Below are 10,914 nucleotides of genomic sequence, written 5' to 3'. Positions count from 1 at the left end.
GCGGCGGCCAAACGCAGCATATCAAGCTCTCCCATTGAGTTACGGAGCAGTTTCGTGACCAGTAAAGCATTGAAGGACTCTGGTAAAAGTAAAACACTGTATTTACGGTGGAGCGCGAGAACTCCCGGCAAAAGCCCCCCAAAACGGCCTTATAGGTCTTGTCCCAGCACTTTTGCTATGAAACGGATGTTGCAGCGGTGAAACCAGCTGAAATGTATAGGTTAGGGCAGCTGCAGAAAAATACTCTTCTCGCGATATTCAACTTTCTCAGTCATCCAAAATAGAGGCAATATACGACATAGAAGGGCAAAATTGGAGGATCTAACAGGGATACATTATGGTTTGATTGATTTAAAAATGAGCCAATGTGTCTATTAACGTGAACATTCGAAATCATGTGTATTTGCGACTTTTTAAACGCTAAATTTCAGGCAATATATTTAAACTATTTTCTACGCAGCTTGGTTTGTGACGTGTAATGCTTTGCTCAGAAACACTGAATCAAAAAACTAAAAAAGCATGACAGTGCAGTCGTACTGTTATCACCGCTTTAATTAAACAGCCCTTAAGTTTGTATTGTTTGCAACAGGCGTAAGCACATAGTGTAAAATAAAACACTTATGGGGCGTTGTCGACTTCGACCACTTTGTGTTCGACAGCTGTTAACATGTTTTTTAGCCTCGGACTTTATCAAGTGCCCATGTCTTTTCTTCACATTCCTCGTGGCTGCAGGGCTATTGATGGCGCGTCTAAGTTTCCCGTGGGTCGGACATATTGATTGAACAGCATTACTTGCTCTCATAAGCTGTTGCAAAACATTTTGCCAATTGTGAGTATTCCGCTACTTCAATTTTGTGTATAATTATAAACAGGCACTGAAGGGAGTTGTAAGACTATTGCCTGCATTTGGGACTAGTTGGTACCTGGGTAAATGCGGAAACATTGCTCTAATTTATCTACATAAAGGACAGTACACACAACAAAGACGCCTAAAAGCTCACTGCACGAAAGTGGGTGAAAGAATTGTAAGAACAGCTAAACTATCTAGAGCGAATAATTTTGTGGGTATGTTAGACATGTTTTAGCTTGGTCCGTAGATTTAGACGATTTTTGGCTTGAATATTTGGTTGAGTTTTATAATGCAGATTTATACTAGGAGCCATTACTATTGATTTGCTGTCGTCTGCTATGAAGACACACTAGCACGACCGCATGAACAAACATGACAAAATGACAAAATGATTACGTTGTTTGGCATGCGTATATGCGAAAAACTGCTTGAGCAATAAAAATTCAATTTTAATCCTAGGACAGCGAGCGAATATAGTGGGATACACGGTAACATCTTTTCGATAGCTTCGCCTTAAGGATTCTATTGTGACACCAAATACACTTTGAACGCAATTTATGGATATGTAAATATTGCTTCAGAGATACTGCTGATTACGTGTTTAGAGGCGCAAGAATGACAAGTTCCAAGGAATGACAAGATAAATAGTGTGGGATCATTGTAAGCTTAGGTATCTTATGTGAGTAGCAAAATGTATGGCGTAGACGTGCTGGCATGAAGGGGTTTAAGGGCGCATATAGCGCGTCACCATACACGTAAAGATGGCACTTGAACTAGAAAGTGGCGTTTGGACTAGATCTTCTCCAGGACTTCTATCAGGGCGAAGTGGTGAATACTAGAAGACATCATCTGTGCACCCTTCACGTTAAAGAGTTTAAAATATCTCTTTATGCAAAGCCATGAATGGGTCACGGTCCTTAAACCCTAAATCAAGCTGATTGGTTAGGACGGAGGAGTGGGAGTTTGGTCTTCACCAGGTACCATAGCTCAGGCTTGGAGTCGTCATAGTATATGCGGTGAAAGTTGGTAACACTGATCACATCAATTGCTTCGTCAATTTACTTCACTGGGGAGCGAAGTAAATCTGCCCTCGTGTAAATGCGAATATTCAAATAATAAATATGTTACCAAGACATGCGATTTCTTTCCATTCAAGCGCGCAATGCTTCTTCCGATGGCGAGAGAGAAGCCGAGCAGCTAGCTCTCGACACTTTCCGCGATGCTGTCGGCGTCAGAAGCACCAAAATAAGAATCCAAGGAATCATTAGGCCTGCCGGGTCGGCACGGAGACATGGTAACCGGTAATCCTCATAGCATTGCATGGTTCGATGTTGTTTCCACATCATCGAACGGGGTCGGCGGGAAAGCTTACTCACTTGGCCTGCAGGTCAATTGTCGCACTGTTTTGAATCAAAACGTCCATGCGTAAATACACTTCGGGAGAGCAGTGGAAGAGCATGATTACGCTGCAGGGTACGTGGCTTCATTCATGGTAACGCACGATGTGGACGTTTCACTATGGCGAAAGCCATTACCCCTTGATTCGACGGAGGAGTGTACAGTCCCAACTGATCGCAACGTTTTTCATACCGGATGGAAAGAAAACGATCTGCTCATCACTGAGCATTGGGCTACCATGTTTATTAACGACATTACGTCACCAGTACGTAACTATATGTTAAGCTGTTGGCTTCTCATTTGGGGTGCCACTAGGCACTTTATTATCTCTGGTGCGCGTAGTGGTGCATTGCCGCTCGTCGTCTTGGTCGGGAAGCTATGAGACGTCAGGTTGGCGTTACCGCTAGTGGCTATTGATGTGTTCGGGCTTCACGGAAGGACTACGCGTGGGCATCAGCCAATGAGGGTGTCATGGGTGTTGGTCTTCTGTGCGTCGTTGCATCGCTGTTTGTTTCAGTGTTTGTTTTGCATAGATCAACTTGACTGCGAGAAGCTGCTGCTTTCACTCTCTGCGCATTGCTAGGAAGACCTTTCCTTTCCTATTCGTACGCGTAGGGCTATAGGTAAGGGCAGAAGCACACCCGTCGTCGACTATAATAGAACACGTATCTGTCGATCTCGCTCCGGTTATCTCCGGGCAATAGGAGGGGTCGTCGATAGTAAAACCTCTCATATCGTGGCTATTGCGAGTGTAGTCAATGTAGATGTAACTGGCATATCTGCAGCGGTGTTACAGCGGACACCTATCAGAATTTCGGCACACGTTGGCCGGGCAGGCGACTCTCTTCAGGATGCAACCAGTTTCTCGGCGGAAGATGACCAAACAATGGGTGAATCCTCCACTATGTCGCGAGAGGCTTGAACCATAGCGAAGCTGGGGGATTTCGTTCCATATAAGCACTGAACGATACCCCGCCACGGATTAAACAGGGTTTGAAATTCTTTATTTACATGTTCTGTCACCGCTTTTCACTATGGTAGTGGTAGTCATCGCTACGTCCTTTTATATGGTCGTTTTCCTCATGCATGACTCGCGCACATGGATTGTTTTGTCCGCAGACTTTCACATATCTGAAAAAGTGGGACACGTCAGCTGAAACTAGATCCGTTGGCAACTGGTTTTACGAGTTGTCTCGTGATGCACCCTTGAGGTACGCATGCGCTGGAAGTGGTTTCTTGGTATTTTATGCAAGCGCCACGAGCAAGCCTGGACGACACGGGGCACTCCTCGTTGGGCGCATGCTCACGGGCACAGTAAACGCCTGGAGTAACTAATTTTCGATGATTTCTTTTGAAGCTGCTCACGGCCGACGTACCTAAGAGCAGCCACAGTAGAAGCAGGCCGACCCCGCCGCAGCGAAGCAAAATTATGAAGCAATGCACCGTTGTAAGGCAGCAGATAACTCGCTATGAAAACGAAACATGGAACTGGAAGCTTCGATCAACAACTTGACCAAAGAAATCGCCGAGATAGGCAAGGTACTGCGTATATCGAAACGTGCCGCTGCGGACCCCACCCCCGCAACGACGCCATCCCCGACTCAAGCGCCAACCACACAGCCGTTCACAGAGCCAAGGCCGCAAATTGTGCCCGAGGATGAAATGATAACCACCGAACTCCACGACGAAATGGCGACCGAGCCCGCACCCAAGAAACGGGTGCTCGAGTCGCGAAAATTCTGCAAAAAAAGACGAACAGTTACAAGTACCGCTTGGGGCCAAGCTAGAAGACATATTTGGCGAAAGGTTCAACAAGCTGGAGGAGCCCATCATCACGTCGTTCAAAAAATGAAAGGAAAGTTCGAGTTCGTCGAGTAGACCTTATGACCAATCGTAAGCCACCCGACCTTTGCACCAATGTTTGTGAACCGCCCTAAGAGCCAAGAACAACAGCAACCTTTCATCCTAACGCAATCGTGGCCGCCAACCCAACAGCAGCAGTAAAGCCGCGGTAGCATCTGACGATCTGGCAGTGGAATTTCCGCAGCTTTTATCACAAAAAGGCGGTAATGCAACAGCACATAACGACGGTTACCAGGAAACCAGCCGTGATCATGCTTTAAGAGACGGTTTTGACTGCCCTGTCTCTCCCCGTCTACAAAGCACACGTTAGCCCCACCCATGGCCGTGGCGTGTGCACTTTCGTCAGCAAAGGTCTCACGTTTATGAGACGCTTTAACAAGCAAAAACACAAGACGACTCATTACACCTTTGCAGATGTCATACCGAGCAAGCAACGCAAGGGCAGCCTGTTCCCACTCAACGTCTACAGCAACCCCAAGCACATACGTCAAAACTTCCGCTCGCTCCTCCACCAGGCTAGTACAAGCGCCATAAGCAGCGTGCTCGAGATCGGTGGCGACTTTAACGCGCGGCACACAGCGTGGGGCTGTAAAGCACCCTGCTGTAAAGCACCCTGGACAACAACTATGTACCCATCACAGACACCGCCAGTCCCACCAGGAATGGCAACCCTGTGGCAAGGGCAAGGCAACCCTGTGGCAACCCTGTGAGGCCTGTGGCACACCAGGCCTCACTTTTGTCAAACACAACCGTATGGGCAACATCGCAAGGGCAAACACCGGAGTGGATCTTGGCAGTGGCCACTACATTATCGCGATTACGATACCCGGCCAAATTGGTGGTACCACCGTGCAAAACATATGGGCGGATAGGGGCGGGCTCCGACAGAACAAACAAAATGATTGTCCGGTCATCCGAGACAGGTGAATGAACCGCCGAGCTTTGTAAAGCCATACGACCCAGTCGAAAAACACAACAGGAATTTCTGTCGCACAACAGAAATTTCTGTCGCACGACAGAGTTTTCTGTCGCACGACAGGGGTTTCTGTTGGGACTACAGGGTGGTCTGTCGTGCGACAGGAATTTCTGTAGTACAACTACAGAAAATCTGTCGTACGACAGGCATTTCTGTCGCACTACAGGGATTTCTGTTGAGACTTCAGGATGGTCTGTCGTGCGACAGAAATTTCTGTAGTACAACTACAGAAAAAATGTCGTGCTACAGGCATTTCCGTCGCACAACAGGAATTTCTGTTGGGAATGCAGGATGGTCTGTTGTGAGACAAGAATCTCTGTAGTATCACGACAGAATGTCTGTCGTACGACAGAAATTCATGCAGTACAACACACATATCTACATGCGACAGACATTCTGTAGTCCCACTACAAAAACCTTTGTAGAAGAACTATAAAATGTCGGTCGCATGAGACATTTCTGTTGTACTACAGAAATTTCTGTTGTGCAACACCCTGTAGGCAATACACAAATTACCTGTTGCACCACAAAATGTCCTTTAGCCGCTACATCTAGCATTCCGTAATTACTATTATTATCTGCCGTGCGACAGACCATTTTGTAGTCCCTGCATATTTTCATTGTTTGAAAGATAATTTTAGATTCAATGCAAAAGTGTCACATCACAGACCGTTCAGTACTGCTACAAAATCTCTTGCTTACCCTGTCGGAAAACTCCACGTTTTCCAGCATTAGGAGAACGATGAAATACGCCAGAAAGAACGGAATACACTGGAAAACGCCGAGCTAGACAACAGCAACGCGGGGACCGCATTTTACAGAATTAGGAGAGCGATGGAATACGCGTGAGACAACGGAAAACACTGGAAAACGCCGCACTGAACGACAGAAATGCGGGGAGGTTGCTGGAGAGCATCGAATAACACTGGGACATTGCCTTTGGGGACAGGGCTTCAGCCAGGACGAACGGGATAACATGAACAGGATAGTGTGGTGCCGCTGCTTGGCTGGACACGGGAATGCCGCGCGCCGGTTAAGGGGTGGCCTGGTTGTATTCGAGGTTTTTTTTAAGCACGGCCAGAACGCTACTGGCAGCAATAAAACAAACGTTCATTACAACAGACGCTTGCAATGCAATTGAACGAGATGACCGTCACTTGCAGGCACCATTGTTTCCGTGCAGCGCACGTTAAAAAAATTGGGAATTTGCGGCACCGCACGGGCCGCAAACACCAAGTTTCGCAGCATCTGCGTCGCAACGCAACAACGCAACTTAGCACAAATCACTCTAATGTTGGAACATATAAGCGTCGCCCCATAACCAAAGAAATGAATACATAAAGAACTTCGCAAATTCCTTGGCTTTTTTGAGTGAATTGCAATTGCATATATTGTACTGTGGACAATCTGTGATAAAACAATGAGGCAATCAGGGTAGCCCGTCGGCAAAACGGACGCATAAAGGACAAGCAAGACGTGCTTTTTGAAGACGTGGTGTAATAATTGCAGTGCACATTCTGACATGTATTTCGGGGTCTCCTTGAGAGCCCCATTGTTTCAATCTGCGTCCTGTTGTTTAATTTTTTTAGCGAGCAATTTGATTATTTTAACGCGAACCATGTGTCCAATCAAGCCTAAATAGTTAAAATAAGATTTTAAAACCAGCTAACCAGTTGCCGCTACATGTGTGAAAAAAAAAAAAAGAAACGGCGCCAGTGAACCGGTTGCATTACCAAGATGTGTAAAAAAAATAAATGTAGAAAGAAGAAAACGCACGCCCTCGCTCTAGCCCGGCGCTTCGGAAGAAGTTCGGGGAAGCATCGTGACCCCTGAAGGCATGTCGCGCGACAGCACTCACGGGTTGGGGAGGCCACAATACGAAGAAATGGGAAGGGTGGGGAGGGGTCGCTAAACAAGTTCTCGTGATCGGCCGGTTCCCTCCTTACCCTTATTTTGTTCCCTCCTGCTTTTCGTCTTTCGGTCAAAATTTGGCGGTGGCTGCGTGGCCTAGTGGCTCGTTCACATTTAGCATCCGCGCTTTGCCTAGCTGAAGTTACGCGTAACTTTTTGTAAAAACGTGCATCGTATGTCTCCGCGAAGTATCAGCAGCAACATTTGAAGCTTCGGAAGCTGTGGTAAAAGCAAGATCAGTGGTGCGGATTTCAAGCATCTCGAAGTGAGGACTCCTCTAGCGACGACTAACCGTGGTGCTTGGGATTATTAGCACATTGACGGGAGTGAATACGACGAATTTCGCAGGCAGTGTGATTTCGAATACGTGCGATGTGCTTCGACAATCGACTGAACTTGCAATGACCCCTGCGTGACTTCTGTAGGTATCGTGCGTGCATACTTGATAGTGCAGCACCACAGAGACGTGCGCTTTTCGCCACAGGATACCCTTCCACGTTTTGCTGTGCAAATGCATTGTCAACGGATCAAGGTTCACCAAGGCAAGCATCCCAGCTAAATATTGACTTCCCATTTTAATTCTCTCACGTTCTCTCGCGTTTTGCTCTTTAAATAAATCAGGTTCAAGAAATATTTGTTTGCTTGTGTTTAATGGTCCTAACTAATATAAGGAGTGAATTTTCGAACGGTTATTGTCCATGTTTGTTGAATAGTTGTTTTTTCTACCCGGGAGAATAAATTTGCTTTCATGAACAGATTGAGCGTCATTGACGGAACGCGATGATGGGACGCGATTTGGCCCTGCTTCAGAAGCACGGCCAAATCAGCTGAAAAGTGCCCAAATGAGTATAGCTAAATTTTGTAGCGCTACTTAGATGTCCCTGAAGGAAGGAGTTCTGTATTTCTTGTTAACAGCTACGCGGGTTTGTAATTACACGGCTATTAAAGAAAAAAGGCCTAGCGCGAGCATCGGCCACGCTATTTGCTGGCGACCGCATGGTCTCCGGCGTGTTCCAGCGTTACGTTCCAGCGGCTGCCGGATCCACCAGTTTCCGCGTGTGCGTGTGCACGAGTTTCCGAGACTGCACATGCATCAGGCATGTGCAATCTGCGTAACATCAAACTTTTGTATTGCATGCATGAATGTACCGCTTGTTGCATTGCTTACATTGCCTTTTGGTACAGCTTTCTGAAATCAGTTATTCACTGAAAACAATTTTAAGCTTGTTCCAGAAAGGCAAGAATTCCCCCAAATGCTTATGTTTGTTGGTCATATTTTTATTCAAATTGTTATGCATATCCTGCATACTTCAGGCACTATTAGAAAAAAACATCACGGGAGGTAAATTTCTTATGCAAAACAAGTTGAAATTCGAGACATGACAGGATTTACTACGAAAACAGACATGACAGGATTTACTACAGGATACAGAACAGGATTTACTACAGACTACAGGACAGGATTTACTACAGACTACAGAATGTCCCATTCCCTCCCAGGATCATTCTGTCGTATTTTTCTGTTGTGTTTTTCGACTGGGGATCAGCCACCAAAACCTTAGAGACCAACGAAAACGTTGTAAGTCTGGATAGCGGCCTTGCCCCCCTCATCGACGCCAAACACTCCTTCGTGGAGCGCTGGTAGAAACAGCGACTGAACCGTAAACTGCGGAAGAAAGTGACCGAGCCTAATCGGGCCATCGAGATGCACTGCAGTACTGTCCATACAGCAGTTGAACTAGATCTGTTGGAAGGATGACGGACAATTAAATTGCGGGATAACGTAGAGCCTCCTACGTCACCTACTTGCCGAGGCTAAAACTAAGTCGCACTAACGGGACCATCTCGGCAGACTGAAGCACTAGGGTGTGCAGCAGCAAGGTAAGCAAGCCGTTCTCGAGAAGCTGGAGGACAAATACCTACCCACTACTCTCACGGACGCCACCTACCGTACGGAGGGTTACCCAACGCGTGGCTTGATGGGGATGTGACGACAGCGGAGGTGCGAGCTGCGCTGCACGAGATAAACAACCTATCAGCAGCCGGCCTGTACCTCTTTACAAACAAGACCTAGACGACGCATGGATAGAGGCCCTTACTCAATACTACAAGGAGTGCTGGTGATCTGGCAGACTACTTTGCCAGTCGAAATGTGCCCAGATCCCCCTGATCCAGAAACTGCGCAAGCCGCCAGGCACGAGCAACCTCCGTCCCGCCTCGCTCACGTCCTGTGTGAGCAAGGTGCTGCAGCACGTGGTCACTTGCCGATGGAAAGACTACCTCGAAAAGAAAGGCTTATATCCAGACATGATAGGGTTTCGACGCAAACTGAGCACGCAAGACGCCATGCAACTGACAAGAAGGCAGGACTGTTAAAGGGGCAATCCTTTGCCTGGACCTCCAGAGTGGGTTCGACAAGGCGGTCTCGTCAAAATTCCCCAAGTTGAACATGGGCGATACCAGCTCTAACTACGTCAAGGACTTCCTTAAAGGACGTACGGTATAACTCTACAACTTCACGCAGGGAACCTACAGCTCAAAGAAAAGATGCTCGGCAGCACAGGCATGCCGCAAGAATTGGTCGTCTTGCCGTTCCTGTTAAATCTCGTCGTAAGTGGGGTCGCGGAAGCGCTGGCGCGAACGGGAGTCCGGTATACCATATAGCCTCACGACATCACGCTGCGGGTCGAATTGGCACAGGCCTGGTCTGATAACATGATAAAGAAGGAACATGATGTCTGGAACATGATAAAGAAGTACGACGAAAGAGAGATTAACAAGATAATTGGTATTTTCAGTGTCCCGTGGTAACTTGCGGCAAGAGAGGGGTCCAAAAAAGGTATGCCGATGCACGCAAAAGGCGAACATCTGCCCATAGATATTCGTTTTAGGAATCAGAGTTAGGTGTTTGAAACATGAGAGTACTGTACTTGGCTTGTGTTGGTGGGAGGCAAGGGTCGCGCCCAAAAACACTAAGACAGGCAGTTGCGAGAAAACCTGAGTGTACTTTCGTATAAAAAGAGCAGAAAAAAGCCGGAAATAGGAAAAGGAGCAAGTACAAAAAAGGACAGGGTCAAACAAGTCATGAAAGAAAATATAACAGAAGGCAGGTGCACGCGTATGACGCGCACCGGGCGGTACACATCTGGTCGGCACATGGTACCAGTTCAGGAAACGCCGAGGCGGTCAGCAACGAATATTAGAAAAAAACAATACAGAACAGAAAGAGGAGAGGAAAGCAATCACACACGCTCGCGTGCACAAATTGATTACTAGGTGAAAGTATTAAACCTAACAATGGTACCGCAGCCTTCTACTCAGAACATAATGTCCAGGCTTGCTTGCCAAATTTGGTTTAGTAAAGCCACGGTGCTAAAAACGCGGTGCTAGCAGGAAACTATAACCGTCTACCGGGGGTCACCAACTGATGAGATAATATTATTGATTGAAAGAAATGAACAGGCATAACACTATCCTGAAAAAATGGAGCTGAAATTTTCTTTGTTGGAAAGACACGTCAATTTCCCACAACTTTCATTGATGCCAAACGAAGCTGACATAAACTTATAGATGAGGTAGGACCCACGACCCTCGCGACCGTGACACGTTTTAAACCTAGATTCAAGAATCGCGGCCTTCAGTTGTTTAAAGTAATGACCAGGATTGTTAACATGTATTGACAGAGGCAAAAAAGGCAAGGTTTTTGCATGAAAGCTGTGAAAGTTAAATCTATAACGAAAGGGTGTTTTAGTCTGGCCAGTGTATTGTTTGCCGCAGAGTGTGCATTCTAGCAGGTATAACACGTTGGCGGAATCACAGTTAAAGCTCCCGTTTACATTAACATAATTATTTGAAGCTGTCCTGGCGGCGGGCTGTGTGGTGTTTATTTGTGGGCAACCAGTAGTCTGTGGTCGGC

The sequence above is a fragment of the Haemaphysalis longicornis genome, unplaced genomic scaffold (assembly GCF_048455015.1).
Source record: "Haemaphysalis longicornis isolate Haplotype H1 unplaced genomic scaffold, Haemaphysalis longicornis Haplotype H1 scaffold_7, whole genome shotgun sequence".
NCBI classification, from domain to species: Eukaryota; Metazoa; Arthropoda; class Arachnida; order Ixodida; family Ixodidae; genus Haemaphysalis; species Haemaphysalis longicornis.
The sequence above is the reverse complement of the archived record's forward strand: the minus strand, read 5'-3'. Positions refer to the sequence as shown.